Raw genomic sequence first — 19,500 nt, 5'->3', positions numbered from 1 at the left:
TAACAATGACCTTGACCTTGATCCCAGAAACCCCAAAATCAATCCCAAGCTACAACTTTATATAAGTTTTCTATACACCAAGTTTCATCAAGATAGCTCATTCCTAAGTTAAGTTATTGACCGGAAACCCTTTTTCTATTTTAAGTAACAGTGACCTTGACCTTGACCCCAGAAAACCCAAAATCAATCCCAGCCTTTGTCTTGATATAAGCTATATACATACCAAGTTTTATTCAAATATCTTTACCGAAACGGAAGTCATTGACCGGAAACCCTTTTTCTATTTTAAGTAACAGTGACCTTGACCTTGACCCCAGAAACCCCAAAATCAATCCCAGCCTTTGTCTTGATATAAGTTACATACACACCAAGTTTTATTCAAATATCTTTACCGAAACAAAAGTTATTGACCGGAAACACCAGTTTGATGCCGCCGCCGCCGCCCACCCGACCGACATCTACCCCAATCTAATAACTCAGGTTTTTGTTGAAAACCTGGTTAAAAATTCTAAGTTAAAAAGGGGCATAATTCTGTCAAAATTCTAATCAGAGTTATGGGAATTGTTTCTTCTGGTGTAGACTTTGATGGTAAATAACTATTTTAAGTTTCAAGTCAATAGCTTTGATAGTAACAGATATCTGGCTTTATCAAAAACTTTAACCAAAATTTCGAAGTTAAAAAGGGGCATAAATTCTGTCAAAATTCAACCAGAGTTATGGGGATTGTTTCTCCTGGTGTAGACTTTGATAGTAAATAATATTTTAAGTTTCAAGTCAATAGCTTTGATATTAACAGAGATATTTGACTTTATCGAAAAGTCGAGCTAAAAAGGAAAAGTGCTTTTACTCACACCAGAATTGGTGGCATTTAGCATGTCACAGGGCAATGTTTCAAAACCAGGTGCATGATGGAGCAAAGATTAAGGTCAGTGACAAATACAATAAAGAAAACAACACTTCAAATTTTAATACAAAGACTGCCTTGGTTTTGAGCGTACATACAGAGTCGAAAATGAGCCAACTGGTGTTATTTTGCCATTGACCATTGATCAACTAAACTGATGTTACAGCAGTGTTTATGCCAAAGTTGTTAGAAGACACTGAAAGCTAACTAACAAGGATCTTGTCAATTACAATGTCTCATGTGAGCGTGATGAAGCAAAGATAAAGTTGGTAAGTACAATATCAAAATTTATATTAATGCTAAGGTTCTAAATGCCATAAAATAAATTGTAACATTATTGTGAACATCCTGGTGTTGATCTTTTCAGTATTTTATCTTAAACCACAACTTGATCTTTAATGTTTGTCTATTTCACTGTCACACTTGAACATCCTTTAATGTTACATTCAGTAAGAGTTAATGTCAATCATGAACCATCAAATTTACACTTGATCTTAAAATTTTTAATGCCTATTTCACTTTCACAACTGAATATTCTCTAACGTCATGTTCAATAAGTTTAATAAATCATATTTATCTTTGTATCTTTCCAGCTTGCCAGTAGACCCATGGTAACATTCAGTCTGCGATCAATTATTACTAACAGACAGGAATATATCATTGATAAGTTATTTCTCTGATTTTTTTTCTGACCAGAGAGAAACAATGCTTGGAATCTGTGCTATTTTGTGGAACATTCAACACTTTACTCCCACTGGTATTCTCAGCTCTTCCATTGGCTGCCAGGAAACAGTGAGAAACTTGGTCTGATCAGTGCATTCCATCTTCGTGCCACGTTGACAACCAATGACTTCGTGCAAAAATTCCATGGAAAGCAGCTTCAAGCAAGGGACACAACTGAAATAATGCAAGAAAATTGATACATGATTAACAAACCGGGCTGGTTAGATTTTGATTCAAAATATTAGTCTGTGGCCCACATGTGGAAAACATTAAATATATATAAAGTTTTCGATTTTACCGTAAAGACTTTCGTGTTCATAATCCTTTCCTCATACATTCAATGTATACTAAGTCTTCTAAAATGTCGAAATATAACCCTAAAAGTTAATCAATCGTTAGCTTAATCACCTGTTAAAAGTTTCAAACAACTGGGCCCAAATGGTATTGATTTGCAAGTGTATATTATAGTCGTTACTAAACTGTTTCATATATCTAAATGCAATCTATAATTGTTAAATTAGGAATGTATAAAACAACAGCAGCTGTCAGAGGACAGCAGGGTTCGACTTTTCAACAGCCTTGTTAATTGAATTAATGTTAAAAGTTGAAAAGGGGGCAGAATGTTGTAAAAATGCAATACAGAGTTATGAAACCTGTAGAATGTATGTCAGCTCATCAAAGTGGACAAGTGTGTGTAGCTTCAATCCATTCCCATTAGTGGTTAATGAGCTGCTAGCTTACATTAACAAGAGCTTTGCCAGTAAAAACTTTATAAAACTTTAACCAAAAAATTCCAAGTTAAAAAGGGACATAACTTTGTCAAAATTCAAACCAAAGTTATGGGGATTGTTTCTCCTTGTGTCAACTTTGGCAGTAAATAATTATTTAAAGTTTCAAATCAAAAGCATTGACAGTAACAAGAGTTATTTGACTTTATCAAAAATTTAACCTAGTTAAAAAGGTGCATAACTCTGTCAAAATTCAAACAGAGTTATGGGAATTGTTTCTCCTGCTGCAGACTTTGATAGTAAATAACTATTTCAAATTTCATGTCAAAAGCTTTGATAATAACAGAGATATATGACTTTATCAAAAACCTTAACCAATGGTAAGATAACAGCTTACATACAGAAACTTAACAAAATCATGATGCCGACAACAACACACAGGTGAGCTAGTCCGATAGCTCTACCTATTCTAAGAATAGTCTAACTGAAACAAGAGCTCCACCAAGCTGGCCAATATATGCCTGAAGGGTTACATCAGAGGATGGGAGCAAAATTTCAAGAACTTGACTGTTGAAGCCCAAAGGGCAGGAACAACAAAGGGAAGAAATTCCTAAAAAAATTCTAAGTCCAAAAAAATCCTTACAAGGTACAGGTATGTCAAAATACACCTGCAAGTTGGAGGTACCATTCATGTTGTACCACAGAAAAGTGGTCGCGGTTTTTCTCTACGGCCAATAATGTTTCAAAATAAGCTATTTATAGTAACATAAAAGGGAAATAATTCCAAAAAAAAATATTTATTGTAAGTGAAGAGAAATGGGATCTGCCAAATAAAAACAAGAGCACTGCAATGCAGAGCAATATACATAGAAATGTACAAAAAGCAGTCATATATGACCTTTGACCCGTAAGTGTGACCTTGACCTTGTAGTGAGTCATCCGAAACATGCACTCTGCACATCGTCTCAGTGTGGTGAACATTAGTGCCAAGTTTCCTTGAAATCCTTCTAGCAGTTAAAGAGTAACAGAAAGGACACACAACAAGAGCTGTCCGTAAGACAGCACGCTCCACTTTTCTCAGTGCTTAACTCTGAATAAGAGCTTTGCCAGTAAAAAACAAGAGGACCATGATGGTCCTGAATCGCTAACCTCTTCCCACATGACCCAGTTTTGAGTATGACGTTGTTTTTTTCTATTATTTGACATAGTGACCTAGTTTTTGAGCTCATGCGACCCAGTTTTGAACTTGACCTAGATATCATCAAGATAAAAATTCTGACCAATTTTCATGAAGATCCATTGAAAAATATGGTCTCTAGAGAGGTCACAAGGCTTTTCTATTATTTGACCTATTGACCTAGTTTTCAAAGGTACGTGACCCTGTTTTGAAATTTACCTAGATATCATCAAGGTGAGCATTCTCACTAATTTTCATGAAGATCTCATGAAAAATATAGCCTCTAGAGAGGTCACAAGGTTTTTCTATTTTTATACCTACTGGTCTAGTTTTTGACCGCACGTGACCCAGTTTCGAAACTGACCTAGATATCATCAAGGTGAACATTCAGATCAATTTTCATGAAGATCCATTGAAAAATATGGAGAGGTCAAAAGATTTTAATAATTTAAAACCTAGTGACCTAGTTTTTGACCACAGCTAACCCCGTTTCAAACTTGACCTAGATATCATCAAGATGAACATTCAGACCAACTTTCATACATATCCCATGAAAAGTATGGCCTCTAGAGAGGTCACAAGGTTTTTTTTATTATTTGACCTACTGACCTAGTTTTTTATGGCACGTGACCCAGTTTTAAACTTGACCTAGATATCATCAAGGTGAACATTCTTACAAATTTTCATGAAGATCCATTCAAGGGTATGGCCTCTAGAGAGGTCACAAGGTTTTTCTATTTCAAGACCTACTGACCTAATTTTTGATCGCAGCTGACCCAGTTTCAAACTTGACCTATATATCATCAAGATAAACATTCAAACCAACTTTCATACAGATCCCATGAAAAATATGGCCTCTAGAGACGTCACAACGTTTTTTTTTATTAATTGACCTACTGACCTAGTTTTTGATGGCATGTGACCCAGTTTCAAACTTGACCTAGATATCATCAAGATGAACATTCTGACCAATTTTTATGGCGATCCATTCATAAGTATGGCCTCTAGAGAGGTCACAAGGTTTTTCTATTTCAAGACCTACTGACCTAATTTTTGATCGCAGTTGGCCCAGTTTCAAACTTGACCTATATATCATCAAGATAAACATTCAGACCAACTTTCATACAGATCCCATGAAAAATATGGCCTTTAGAGACGTCACAACGTTTTTTTATTATTTGAACTACTGACCTAGTTTTTGAAGGCACTTGACCCACTTTCAAACTTGACCTAGATATCATCAAGATGAACATTCTGACCAATTTTTATGGAGATCCATTCACAAGTATGGCCTCTAGAGAGGTCACAAGGTTTTTCTATTTTTAGACCTACTGACCTAGTTTTTGAACCCACATGACCCTGTTTCGAACTTGACCTAGATATCATTAAGATGAATGAACAGACCAACTTTCATACAGATCCCATGAAAAATATGGCCTTTAGAGAGGTCACAAGGTTTTTCTATTATTTGACCTACTGACCTAGTTCTTGACGGCACGTGACCCTCTTTCGAACTTGATCTAGATATCATCAAGATGAACATTCAGACCAACTTTCATACAGATCCCATGAAAAATATGGCCTCCAGAGAGGTCACAAGGTTTTTCTATTATTTGACCTACTGACCTAGTTTTTGAAGGCACATAACCCACTTTCGAACTTGACCTAGATATCATCAAGGTGAACATTCTGACCAATTTTCATGAAGATCTCATGAAATATATGGCTTCTAGGGAGGTCACAAGGTTTTTCTATTTTTAGACCTACTGACCTGTTTTTTCACCGCAAGTCACCCAGTTTCGAACTTGACCTAGATATCATCAAGATAAACATTCAGACCAAATTTCATACAGATCCATTGAAAAATATGGCCTTTAAAGAGGTCACAAGGTTTTTCTATTATTTGACCTACTGACCTAGTTTTTGAAGGCACGTGACCCAGTTTCGAACTTGACCTAGATATCATCAAGGTGAACGTTCTGACAAATTTTCATGAAGATCTTGTGAAACATATGGCCTCTAGAGAGGTCACAATGTTTTTCTATTTTTAGACCTACTGACCTAGTTTTTGAACGCACGTGACCCAGTTTCGAACTTGACCTAGACATCATCAAGGTGAACATTCTGACCAATTTTCATGAAGATCTTGTGAAATACATGGCCTCTAGAGAGGTCACAAGGTTTTTCTATTTTTAGACCTACTGGCCTAGTTTTTGAAGGCACGTGACCCAGTTTCGAACTTGACCTAGATATTATCAAGATGAACATTCTGACCAACTTTCAAAAAGATCCCACAAAAAATGTGACCTCTAGAGTGGTCACAAGCAAAAGTTTACGGACGGACGCATGCACGCACGGACGGACGACGGACACCGCGCGATCGCAAAAGCTCACCTTGTCACTTTGTGACAGGTGAGCTAAAAAGGTGCAAAATTCTGACAATACTGCAGGTGGAGTTACAAAGCTTAACATACTATTGAACATTATCAGTACTATCCAGTACAGCATGTTTTAATTGAATATTAATTAATGAAGAAAATACTGGACTACATAAAGCCTTGACTAACACCGACGCATAAGGCCAGGGCAAGTGCAATAGCCCTCCTTATTCTTTGAATAGTCAATTAAGCTAAAAAAAACTTACATGAATTAGCCGATACTTTATCCATCAGTTTGGTCCAATGGTTTGCAGGAATGAATCTTGGAACAGGGGCATCTGTATTATGTTGGCTATGACCTCCATGAACCCTACGACAGATCTGTAATTCAATATATGTATACAAATTTAATGATTTAAATAATTAACATTGTTTTATTTCCTCAAGGTGTGCAATTTCATTTTTAAGTTCATGTAACCTCTTGGGATCCATTGTGTTTGATAGTTTTTTTTAACTGTTTCACTTAATTTTCTCACATATATATATATATATATATATATATATATATATATATAGAATATTTTCAATGTATAATCTGAAGCTAATCCTGGCAAATAACTACAGTCATGTAGCTTGGCAAAGCTGCAATGTAGCTTTCATTTTGAATATGTAATTAAGAAAATCCAACCCTCACTGGCAAAACTAATATACAGGTAACTCGCTGGAAGAATGAGAATGGTTTTCAATAAGGTATGTTCTTGTTAGCGTTCTGACACCTAGGCCATGGCCATGGTGATTCTCAGGACAGTAGACTGAAGTGATATCACGGCAGACATCAGAACAAACAAACTTGTAAATTCCATTTGTTGATTTAAACCAAATAAGAGAGGGGCTTAAAATGTCAATCAGCTAACCTGCCTTGCCATTGTGACTTTTGTCTTTTTTCAGCACTCAATCCTTAACCTTTACCCTGCTAAATTTCTGTAATGGACTGTTCCATCATTCAATTTGGGAAGTACCACATCATTCAAAGGGGTGTTTACTGAAAATTTTCAGACTGTATAGCGAACAGTGCAGACCATGATCAGACTGCACGGATGTGCAGGCTGATCTTGGTCTGCACTGGTCACAAAGGCAGACCCACTAGCCGCCAGCAGGCTAAAGGTTAAAGAGATTCTATTCCTGCAATGTGTAACTTAAAACATTTGTGTTACCTGAATTATAGTGTTGACTGTACAGATGTAGTTCAAATGAACTCCAGAAAGTTCCAGCTGGAAGTTATTCAATGCTAACTCTGTCCCACATTTCCAGCAGCTACTGGTAGTTCAGCGTCCGAGTTAGCTGATCTGATGTTGCTTAACTGGTGTTGTTGTAGTTTTATTCATCAGTCATTTTTGCCAGTCTCACCAAACACTGTCTGCGCCAAAACTAAATGAAATGTATGCAGAAAGTAAAAGCAATGTCAGGAACTACCATGAATAATGTGTTTGCAGGAGTTACGGTTTATGTACACTGCAGTTCCTTAACCCTTACCCTGCTAAATTTCTATATAGAACTTGTCCATCTTCCAATCTGGACAGTACCATTAACTGTTAAAAGGGGTGCATACCAAAAAGATACTGACTGAATGACAAACAGTGCTGGTCATGATCAGACTTCATGGATGTGCAGGATGATCATGATCTGCAGTGGTTGCAAAGGCAGGATCATTGTAATTAAGGTTTAACTCAGTTCTCAAACACACAGTGTCATGTGAAATTTAATTATTTTCAAAAGTTTCAGGCATAATTTCTACAGGGAACATCTTTATTAAGTAAGCAAAGTTGAGTTACGGTTCATGTACACTGCACTTAATCTTAATGTCATCTTTTAGTGTGTGAAATTTTAACAAGTTCTGTTTGAGGGGCCACAATGACTATGCTGTAGCTGCTGCATTTTTTGTTAAAAACATAAAACACGTTACTCTTTAGTTAAATTCTGTTTTCAATGATGGTTTTCTCTTTTATTTTATACTCTTCTGTGAAATACTGAAATTTATCACTGTTTCAAACAGTGAAAATATCATTATTTTTCACTGGTACGGAACTACATTTATTTTCAAAATGATATAAATTATAAATGATAGGAAATTCCTTGAAAATAACTCTTCAGTAAAGGTAAATATGTTATAAATAATAAAAGGATCATAAATATTTACATTTTATCACAATAAAATGTCACAGAAATCAGAAAACATAACAGAACTAATTATAGTTCTTCTTCAAAGACATCCTGACGTCACGATGTCATCACGTTAAGGTGCGATGCACGTGACGTTGCGCAGGCAAACTCAATAAATTTGGTTAAAACCATCAAAAATGCATAAAATAAATAGAAAATTTGTTTGTTTCCGTGTAAGATCGAAATATATTTCTCTCGTGAACACCATAATTTATATTTTCACGAGTGGCAAAGCCACGAGTGAAAATATTGCATTATAGTGTTGACTTGGTGAAATATATTTCAACACAAATATTCTCTATATATTTATCACAGCTTTGAACATCAGATTTAAAATAGTTAAAATTATTAATAAATCCACGGATTTTATTACCTCCCTTTATGGTTCTGTCTGTATGAAAGATATGCTTTTCTTACAATGCAATTATGTATTATTTTCTATTTTGACAGCCGATTGTCTGTTTTTAACCTAAAATTAAAAGCCTGAGGGACCAAATTATTTGTTTTGGAGTCATACTCTGGGGTAAAGTGTTGTAAAAAATGGGAAGTAATTCAACAAGAGCTGTCCTTAAGACAGCCAAACTCGACTACCGGTATTCGAAATATTGCCCCAGAAGCAGGAAAATATTACCCAAAAAGGTTAAATATCAAAAGAGTTTTAAGTTCAAAAGGGGACATAATTTGACCAAAATGAAGGTCAGAGTTATGGGACTTGCTGCTATCAACTAGTTTTATAACCCCGAAGGCACATGTGAAGTTTCAATTCAATATCTGCATTAGTTTTGGAGATGTAACTTGCATGTAAAACTTTAACCAGAATTTTCTAAGTCCAAAAGGGGGCATAATTTACCCAAAATACATGTCAGAGTTATGGGACTTGACCCAATGAGGTTGGTAATTGATCTAGAACAAGAGGACCATGATGGTCCTGAATCGCTCACCTCTTCCCACATGATCCAGTTTTGAGTATGACGTCGTTTTTTCTATTATTTGACATAGTGACCTAGTTTTTGAGCTCATGTGACCCAGTTTTGAACTTGACCTAGATATTATCAAGATAAAAATTCTGACCAATTTTCATGAAGATCCATTGAAAAATATGGTCTCTACAGAGGTCACAAGGTTTTTCTATTATTTGACCTATTGACCTAGTATTTTAAGGCACGTGACCCAGTTTCAAACCTGACCTAGATATCATCAAGGTGAACATTCTGACCAATTTTCATGAAGATCTATTCAAGGGTATGGCCTCTAGAGAGGTCACAAGGTTTTCCTATTTCAAGACCTACTGACCTAGTTTTTGATTGCAGTTGACCCAGTTTCAAACTTGACCTAGATATCATCAAGATAAACATTCAGACCAATTTTTATGGAGATCCATTCAAGGGTATGGCCTCTAGAGAGGTCACAAGGTTTTTCTATTTTTAGACCTACTGACCTAGTTTTTGATGGCACGTGACCCACTTTTGAACTTGACCTAGATATCATCAAGATGAACATTCAGACGAACTTTCATGAAGATCCATTGAAAAATATGGCCTGTAGAAAGTTCACAAGGTTTTTCTATTATTTGACCTACTGACCTAGTTTTTGATGGCACGTGACCCACTTTCGAACTTGAACTAGATATCATCAAGATGAACATTCAGACCAATTTTCATACAGATCCCATGGAAAATATGGCCTCTAGAGAGGTCACAAAGTTTTTCTATTATTTGACATACTGACCTAGTTTTTGACGGCACGTGACCCACTTTCGAACTTGACTTAGATATCATCAAGGTGAACATTCTGACCAACTTTCATGAAGATCTTGTGAAATATATGGCCTCTAGAGAGGTCACAAGGTTTTTCTATTTTTAGACCTCCTGACCTAGTTTTTGACGGCACATGACCCAGTTTCGAACTTGACCTAGATATCATCAAGGTGAACATTCTGACCAATTTTCATGAAGATTTTGTGAAATATATGGCCTCTAGAGAGGTCACAATGTTTTTCTATTTTTAGACCTACTGACCTAGTTTTTGACCGCACGTGACCCAGTTTCGAACTTGACCTAGATATCATCAAGGTGAACATTCTGACCAATTTTCATGAAGATCCATTGAAAATTATGGCCTCTAGAGAGGTCACAAGGTTTTTCTATTTTTAGACCTACTGACCTAGTTTTTGAAGGCACGTGACCCAGTTTCGAACTTGACCTAGAATTTACCAAGATGAACATTCTGACCCATTTTCATAAAGATCCCATGAAAAATGTGACCTCTAGAGATGTCACAAGGAAAAGTTTACGCACGCATGGACGACGGACGACGGACACTGCACGATCACAAAAGCTCACCTTGTCACTTTGTGACAGGTGAGCTAAAAAGAAAAAATAAGTTTCAAATCTATATGCCTTTCAGTAATAGCTGTATGTACTTGCACGCGAAACTTTAACCAGGATTTTCTAAGTCGAAAAGGGGGCATAATTTGGCTAAAATGAAGGTCAGAGTTATGGGACTTGCTGCTATCAACTTAATTTATAACCCCAAAGACACGTGAAGTTACAATTCAATATCTGCATTAGCTTTGGAGATGGTAACTTGCATGTAAAACTTTAACCAGAATTTTCTAAGTCCAAAAGGGGGCATAATTTGCTCAAAATACATGTCAGAGTTATGAGACTTGACCCAGTGAGGTTGGTAATTGACCTAGAAAAAGAAAAAATAAGTTTCAAAGCTATATGCCTTTAAATGATAGCTGTATGTACTTGCATGCAAAAACTTAACCAAGGTGTGACGCTGACGCCGACGCCAACACCAGGGTGAGTAGAATAGCTAGACTATTCTTAGAATAGTGGAGCTAAAAAGTAAGCAATGTTAGATTTTCATGAAACCTTAAACATCTTAGAATTTATAAATCATGTACTCAAATTCTATCATTATAATCAATTAGGATCTAAAGTGCAGCTTATGTGCTTAAATATTTTTCTTCTGAAAAAGCTTTTGTTGATAAATTGTTTCTTATACTAGCATCTCTGTCTTGAATATAATTTATCTTCATACAGTTACCAGCTGAGAAAATAAGAAATTAGGCTTAATTTCTATCCATTTTACTGTTTTGCTGAAGAAATTTCTATCCATTTAACTGTTTTGTTGAAGAAAATTTAGAAACCTGCAGATTTATTCTATTTTTTTTTTAAATTATTATTATGACAACGGTATTTAATATTCAAGTGCAAATTCCAAGAACAAATATTCATAACTATTAACTAGAGATGCTTTTGAGAAAAGCGCATGTCTCCCACAACTGCGCCTATGAAAAATGTTAGTTTCTCTAGATGTTTTAGACGAGTGGATCCAATTAGATGGTCTGGATGAGTGGATCCAATCAGTAATTCAAGGGCCATAAATCAAAAGTGCCTGGGCGGATTTGGCTAGTTATCGAACTTGGGTAAGGTCTTATGGCCAAACACATTTTGTTCAAGTTTGGTGAAGATCGGATGAGAAATGTTCAACTTTGAGAGCGGACATGAGTAAAAAGGCCAATTTTTTTGGAAATTCAAGGGCCGTAACTCTAAAATGCCTGGACCGATTTGGCTAGTTATCCAACTTGGCCGAGGTCTCATGGTCAAACACATTTTGTTCAAGTTTGGTGAAGATCGGATGAGAAATGTTTGATTAAGAGTGCGGACATGAGTAAAAAGACCAATTTTTCAATAATTCAAGGGCCGTAACTCTAAAATGCCTGGACCGATTTGGCTAGTTATCAAACTTGGCCGAGGTCTCATGGTCAAACACATTTTGTTCAAGTTTGGTGAAGATCGGATGAGAAATGTTCGACTTAGAGTGCGGACAAGAGTAAAAAGGCCGATTTTTCGATAATTCAAGGGTCGTAACTCCAAAATGCCTGGACCGATTTGGCTAGTTATCGAACTTGGTCGAGGTGTCATGGTCAAACACATTTTGTTCAAGTTTGGTGAAAATCGGATGAGAAATGTTTGATTAAGAGTGCGGACATGAGTAAAAAGGCCAATTTTTCGATAATTCAAGGGCCGTAACTCCAAAATGCCTGGACCGATTTGGCTAGTTATCAAACTTGGCCGAGGTCTCATGGTCAAACACATTTTGTTCAAGTTTGGTGAAGATTGAATGAGAAATATTCGAATTAGAGTGCAGACAAGAGTAAAAAGACCGATTTTTGGTAATTCAAGGGCCATAACTCCAAGACGCCTGGACCGATTTGGCTAGTTATCGAACTTGGCCGAGGTCTTATGGTCAAACACATTTTGTTCAAGTTTGGTGAAAATCGGATAAGAAATGTTCGACTTAGAGTGCGGACAAGCTTTGTGACAGACACACACACAGACAGACAGACTGGAGTAAATCAATCTGTCTCCCACACCACTGTGTGGTGGGAGACATAACTAGAAAATGCTTTTGTAAAAAAGCGCATGTCTCCCCAAATGCAAAGTCCTATAGGCAAGAAGTCAATAGGGGTCAGGAGCGAAAGTCAAAGAGACACTGATGGTTGGCTGCAATAGGGATCATCTACTTCAGTGTTCCCACTCAGATTTTTTTTCAGGGGTAAACTTACCCCCTGGGTACAAAAACTGGGGGTAAAACACAAATTTTGGGGGTATGAAATTTGCCGTGAAGCCAAACGCCGAAAGCTTCGACTGCGACATTCTTGCAGATGAGACAATTTCCGGGGACCCGGATGTAGATCGGTAACCGTTTAATAAGTGTACATTCATTTACCAATGCGTTAAAAGATACAACCCGTCTACATTTTTTGACGTCAGAGAGCTGTAAGCCAATCAATTCGTAGATGACGCACTGCGGCAGTATTTCCAAGGTTTATTTTTGTACACAGTGTGGGATTCCAGCTTAGCGGATTCGTCCCCGGCAGTTTCGTACCGGTTAAAAAATACTTGCGTGAATTTTATTTTTATAACGTGATTTACGTAGTATTTTACGTGAGTGGGAACTCTGTACTTGCCATGTCCAGTCATCCCGCTAAATTTCAACACTCTTGGCCTAGTGGTTCTCAAGTCACTGTTCAGGCTCCTGTGACCTTGACCTTTGATCAAGTGACCTCAAAATAATTAGGGGTCATCTACTCTGCATGTCCAATCATCCTATTAAGTTTCAACACTGTAGGTCAAGTGGTTCTCAAGTTATTTCCAAAAAATGATTTTACATGAACAGGCCACTGTGACCTTGACTTTTAATAGACTGACCCCAAAATCAATAGGGGTCATCTACTCAGCATGTTCAATCATCCTATGAAGTTTCAACATTCTGGGTCAAGCGGTTCTCAAGTTATTGATCGGAACTGGTTTTCAATGTTCAGGCGCCTGTGACCTTGAACTTTAATGGAGTGACCCCAAAACAATAGGGGTCATTTACTCTGCATGAACAATCATCCTATGAAGTTTCAACATTCTGGGTCGAGAGGTTCTCAAGTTATTGATTGGAAATGGTTTTCCATGTTCAGGCCCCTGTGACCTTGACCTTTAACAGAGTGACCCTAAAATCGTTAGGGGTCATCTATTCTGCATGACCAATCATCCTATGAAGTTTCATCATTCTGGGTCAAGTGGTTCTCAAGTTACTGACTGGAAATGGTTTTCAATGTTCGAGCACCTGTGACCTTGACCTTTGTGGAAGTGACCCCAAAATCGTTAGGGGTCATCTACTCTGCATGACCAATTATCCTATTAAGTTTCAACATTCTGGGTCAGGTGGTTCTCAAGTTACTGACCGGAAATGGTTTTCAATGTTCAGGCGCCTGTGACCTTGACCTTTAATGGAGTGACCCCAAAATCAATAGGGGTCATCTACTTTGCATGTACAATCATCCTATGAAGTTTCAACATTCTGGGTCAAGTGGTTCTCTAGTTATTGATCGGAAATGGCTTTCAATGTTCAGGCCCCTGTGACCTTGACATTTGAGGGAGTGACCCCAAAATCAATAGGGGTCATCTACTCTTCATGATCAATCATCCTATGAAGTTTCAACATTCTGGGTCAAGTGGTTCTCTAGTTATTGATCGGAAATGGTTTTCAATGTTCAGGCCCCTGTGACCTTGACCTTTGAGGGAGTGATCCCAAAATCAATAGGGGTAATCTACTCTTCATGATCAATCATCCTATGAAGTTTCAACATTCTGGGTCAAGTGGTTCTCTAGTTATTGATCGGAAATGGTTTTCAATGTTCAGGCCCCTGTGACCTTGACCTTTGTGGGAGTGACCCCAAAATCAATAGAGGTCATCTACTCTTCATGACCAATCATCCTATGAAGTTTCAACATTCTGGGTCAAGTGGTTCTCTAGTTATTGATCGGAAATGGTTTTCAATGTTCAGGCTCCTGTGACCTTGACCTTTGACGGAGTGACCCCAAAGTCAATAGGGGTCATATACTCTTCATGATCAATCATCCTATGAAGTTTCAACATTCTGTGTCAAGTGGTTCTCTAGTTATTGATCGGAAATGGTTTTCAATGTTCAGGCCCCTGTAACCTTGACCTTTGACAGAGTGACCCCAAAATCGTTAGGGGTCATCTACTCTTCATGAACAATCATCCTATGAAGTTTCAACATTCTGGGTCAAGTGGTTCTCTAGTTATTGATCGGAAATGGTTTTCAATGTTCAGGCCCCTGTGACCTTGACCTTTGACGGAGTGACCCCAAAGTCAATAGGGGTCATTTACTCTTCATGATCAATCATCCTACGAAGTTTCAACATTCTGTGTCAAGTGGTTCTCTAGTTATTGATCGGAAATGGTTTTCAATGTTCAGGCCCCTGTGACCTTGAACTTTGACGGAGTGACCCCAAAATCAATAGGGGTCATCTACTGTTCATGACCAATCATCCTATGAAGTTTCAACATTCTGGGTCAAGTGGTTCTCTAGTTATTGATCGGAAATGGTTTTCAATGTTCAGGCTCCTGTGACCTTGACCTTTGACGGAGTGACCCTAAAATCAATAGGGGTCATCTACTGTTCATGAACAATCACCCTATGAAGTTTTAACATTCTGGGTCAAGTGGTTCTCTAGTTATTGATCGGAAATGGTTTTCAATTTTCAGGCCCCTGTGACCTTGACCTTTGACGGAGTGACCCCAAAAACAATAGGGGTCGTCTACTCCAGCAGCCCTACAACCCTATGAAGTTTGAAGGTTCTAGGTCAAATGGTTCTCCAGTTATTGCTCGGAAATGAAGTGTGATGTACGGACGGACAGGGCAAAAACAATATGTCTCCCCAAGAGCGGGGGAGACATAATTACCTTAAAGAGAATATACTTATGAACAGAAGACACCAGCAGTAGAGGTCTAGAAGATTGAAGGCAGGGAACATACAGAAGGACTTGCACCGTGTTTGGCTCCCTCATTGTCCCTACTAAAGGACTGGCACGATTTCACATTTCCATGGGAATACAGAGTCTCTGGCTCTCAAGCTTGTAATTAGAAAAAAGCCAAAACAGGAAAAAGTGAACGTGAAATTATTTTATGTTAAAAAAGTTACTTAGTAACTAATAAGGCAAGAATTTAATACTGCAGAAGTGAGCTACATGAAAAACCAAATCTGACAATCTGGCCTGTCCTGGTAACGGAAGGCAAAAATTCAAAGGAAATCTGAAAGAGAGAAAATCCTGCCCGTTCCTGGCAGGCCTTGAACCTGAAAGAAATAAAATCCTGCCCAATGTATGTTCCGTCCAAGTAAAACATGCATTAGAAGACCTAGGCAGGGTATGGTCCTGAAATAAAGAAGAAATCCTTGCAATCCCTGATTTCCGTCTCTCTCAACAAAGGAACAACTATCATCTAGCAACCCACCGGCGAGAATTGTAGACCAGTTACCCCCATTAACGCTTCCCATCTTGCGGACATATTGACACCGGGTCCTCGAAGGTTAAGCAAGTAGTCTTGATCAACAGTTAAGGGATCTGCCAGGCCTTGAAATCTGAAAAAAAAAAAAAGAAATCCTGCCTACCTCATAGAGATGGTCCTAGGCAGGTCTTGACACTGAAAGAAAATCCTGCCGACTGCATGTATGGACGGGACATACAGTCAGTTGTCATTGGCAGGCTGTGGACCTGAAAGAAATAAAATCCTCACAATCCCCGATTACCATCTCTCAAAACACAAAGGAACAACCTTCATCTAAACACTGCCGGCGCAGAATTGTAGACCAGTCACTTCCACACGTTTTTCATCTAGCGGATATATAGACACCGGATTATCCTCGATGGTAACGATGATAAGTCTTGATCAATAGTTAAGGGATCTGTAAGGCCTTGGCAGCTGTAACAAAAAGCAACTCTGCCAATCTTTTGAAGCAGCATCTCCTCCTCAGCAGTCTGGAAGATTGGCAGGAAAACAAAACAAAACAAGAGGGCCCTGAAGGCCTTGTATTGCTCACCTGACCTCGTTTTACTCTAGATAACCTGGTGCCTTATTTAGCCTAGATTTCATAGAGACAAACAATTTGACCACCTCTTATGTAAATCAGGTAGATCATTAATCAAGTTTTTCAATGAATTGACCTAGTGACATAGTTTTTGACCTCAGGTACCCCACTTCTGAACATGACCTAGATTCCATACTGACCAACATTCCCTCAAAAGTTTATGAAGATCAAGTTGGAAAAGTGACCGCTACAGTTTTTTTTTTTTACAAATTTTTTCTATGATTGAATAAATGACCTAGTTTTTTTCCATGGCGATAAGGTAGAAAATGTGACATTTGGAGTGTAAATGTCATTCTATAATTTGACCTTGTGACAAAGATTTTGACCTAGATAACCAAGTTTTTGAACTTTACCTTGATTTAAAAGAGACAATTATTCTGACCAGGTTTTATAAAGACTATGTAGTAAATGTGTCTTTGCTATGATTTGACTGGTTGACCTAGTTTTGACCTCAGGAACCCAGTTAAAATTTTATCCTCATTTCTTATAAAGAAAATCATTTTGACATAGTTTCATAGTGTTGCCTCTATCCCAGATGACCCATTAAAAGACTTGAGATTTTATCAAGGATTCTGACCAAGTTTCATAAAGAATGAGCTAAAACTGTGACCTCTACAGTATTCTCAGTCAAATTCTTTATGATGCATGATGAAAGATGATGGATATGTGGTGATCACAATAACTCACCTCTTAAAGATGGAAAAAAGTCCTTATCCTAACCAGAATTTAATACAATATCAAGCATAAAAATAATTTAAACTGACACACCAAAATTATTCAAAATTTTACACTATTAAAATTTTTTTACAAAAATGAAGAGGGTCACAATAGTGCTAGATTGCTTGACCAAGTTTTACTATATTAAACTAGAGTGTAACCAAGATTTTTCTGTGATCCAACTTTTGACCTCAAATGATTCATTTTGAACATTCCTCTCACTAAATAAGGTTATAGGTTGTATCAGATAATACCTGGTGGATTTTAATACAGATGAACCAAATTTATTTTACACCATTCAAAATGGTTTTATTCCGGTTACCTAGAAAATTTGGCCTCTGCCTTGGTAAGACTTCAAAATTGACCTTGTGACCTACTTTTTAACATAAAATTGCCAAGTTTCTACTTTGACCTTAATTTATAGGGGTAGAAAATACCTCTTTACAGTGTTAACATTGGTTTTCTATGATTTTTAACCTCGATCATTACCTACTTTTTTACCCACAATGACCTAGCTTGTATATAAGATAGGTAGAGGTCTCCTGTGTTGTGCAACAAGGATTTTTTTTAATGATCTGCCCTAGTGACCTAGTTTATGACCGATGACAAAGTTCATACATTTTTAGGATAAAGGAATATAGTAACAATATAAAATATGACAATTTATGCTAATTCTAGGGCTTGGTGATTTTTGGTACTACTCTAGGGCATTCATTCAACTCATTTACCTGGCCACTTAAACATTACACATTATATCAACTTTTAGAACCATTGTATTTTACAAAATTATTCTTATACAGGCATTGCAAATGATCTTCCTAAATGCCAATTAATTTCAGTAAATTAAATTCATAAAGAAAACATTTTTGATAAACAATGCCAAAGTTTGAAAAAGTATAATATTTCAGTTAAATTGCAGGAAACGCCACATTAATAATACAAACAGTCAAGAAAGACCTTTTTGGTAGCATTACCCGCAAAAATTTTGATACAGCAATTTTCTACCTTAGCAATCTTATTAATTTTCTTTGTGACCTTGTAACCTGGTAACCTTGTCAGTACTAAAGATCCCTGTTTGAACTAAATGCACCATAAACCAAAATAGATTCACTTTCAACAGGACTGACTTTCATACCTTAAATTTACTTTAAAGCACCAGCCATTGAGTATAGTACAAATACTAAGAAATAGCAACCAACACTTCACTCCCTTGTCAAACATTAATTATGCCAGAAACAACTAAAGTACCAAATATATATACAAATCAAATTAATTCTAATTTTAAAATTCTCTACTACGAGAGATGTCAAACTTGCAATTTTGACTAATTCAAGCGTCATTACTCTGGAATTTTTTTCACTTGCAGATTATATAAAATGACCTAAATATTCATGTAGCAAACTATTCTGTAGCAGAGTTTATGAGATCAAAGAGCAAATACTCTGTTCAGACATCATTAGTTTCAGAATTTTGACTAATTCAAGGGCAGTGACTCTGGTGCTACAGTTATGAAACTTGACCTATATTATATAGAAACAGTGTAGTCGAGATCAAAGGAAAGTAAAAAGTGAGCAGAAGACAGTCATTTTTTACAATTTGACAGTAAAGGATAGTAACTGTGGAGAAAATGGTCCAAAAAGGCTACTTGTCAAATTTAGTCTAGATTGTTACAGAGATACAAACTAACAAATTTGGTGGTTAAAAACAATGTAAAGAATATCCCTTGGTTCTGGGACTAGAACGTAAGTAACCAAAAGCAATGATTTTTCAAATATTTTTGAAAACCATTATATTGCAGAGCTTAAAAGCTTAAAGTTTTAAATTGCTTAGAAAGGATTCTATCAAACAGCAAAAACTCATACGGGCTGAATTGTTTTGAATTTATTTCTGTGGTAGGCCATTTAAGTGAAATTGCTTCTTCATAGTTACCATATTTCCATGATGATAAACCAGTTTTCTAGTTTAAATATTTTTGTAATTAAAAGTTGCTAAATATTAAAACACTGAAAGACTAAGGTCAAGAAGAACAATAGCTAGATGAAAAGCTAGCTGGCTGTATACAACCATACAATTTAGCAGCTTTAGCTAGCTTGATGGATGAAATATACAACCTGGTAGCACAAAGGAGAGCTACTTAGATTTAATGTATAGCTAGTATAAAGGAGATGTTTTTGCGGAATGTAATATACTGCCA

General features: G+C 36.9%; 1 long non-coding RNA gene across 1 annotated transcript; it reads right to left on the bottom strand.

The window, feature by feature from the left end:
* Nucleotides 1-952: 952 nt before the first annotated feature.
* Nucleotides 953-12,840, bottom strand: LOC128548416 (uncharacterized). Its single transcript, XR_008367023.1, has 4 exons — nt 12,710-12,840; nt 7,125-7,338; nt 6,177-6,291; nt 953-1,801 (listed from the first exon to the last, which is right to left on the bottom strand). It is a non-coding gene; the product is annotated as an uncharacterized LOC128548416 (long non-coding RNA).
* Between the last annotated feature and the right edge of the window lie 6,660 nt (nt 12,841-19,500).

The sequence above is a fragment of the Mercenaria mercenaria genome, chromosome 14 (genome assembly GCF_021730395.1).
Source record: "Mercenaria mercenaria strain notata chromosome 14, MADL_Memer_1, whole genome shotgun sequence".
Classification (NCBI taxonomy): Eukaryota; Metazoa; Mollusca; class Bivalvia; order Venerida; family Veneridae; genus Mercenaria; species Mercenaria mercenaria.
This window is presented reverse-complemented; position numbering and strand designations above follow the sequence as displayed.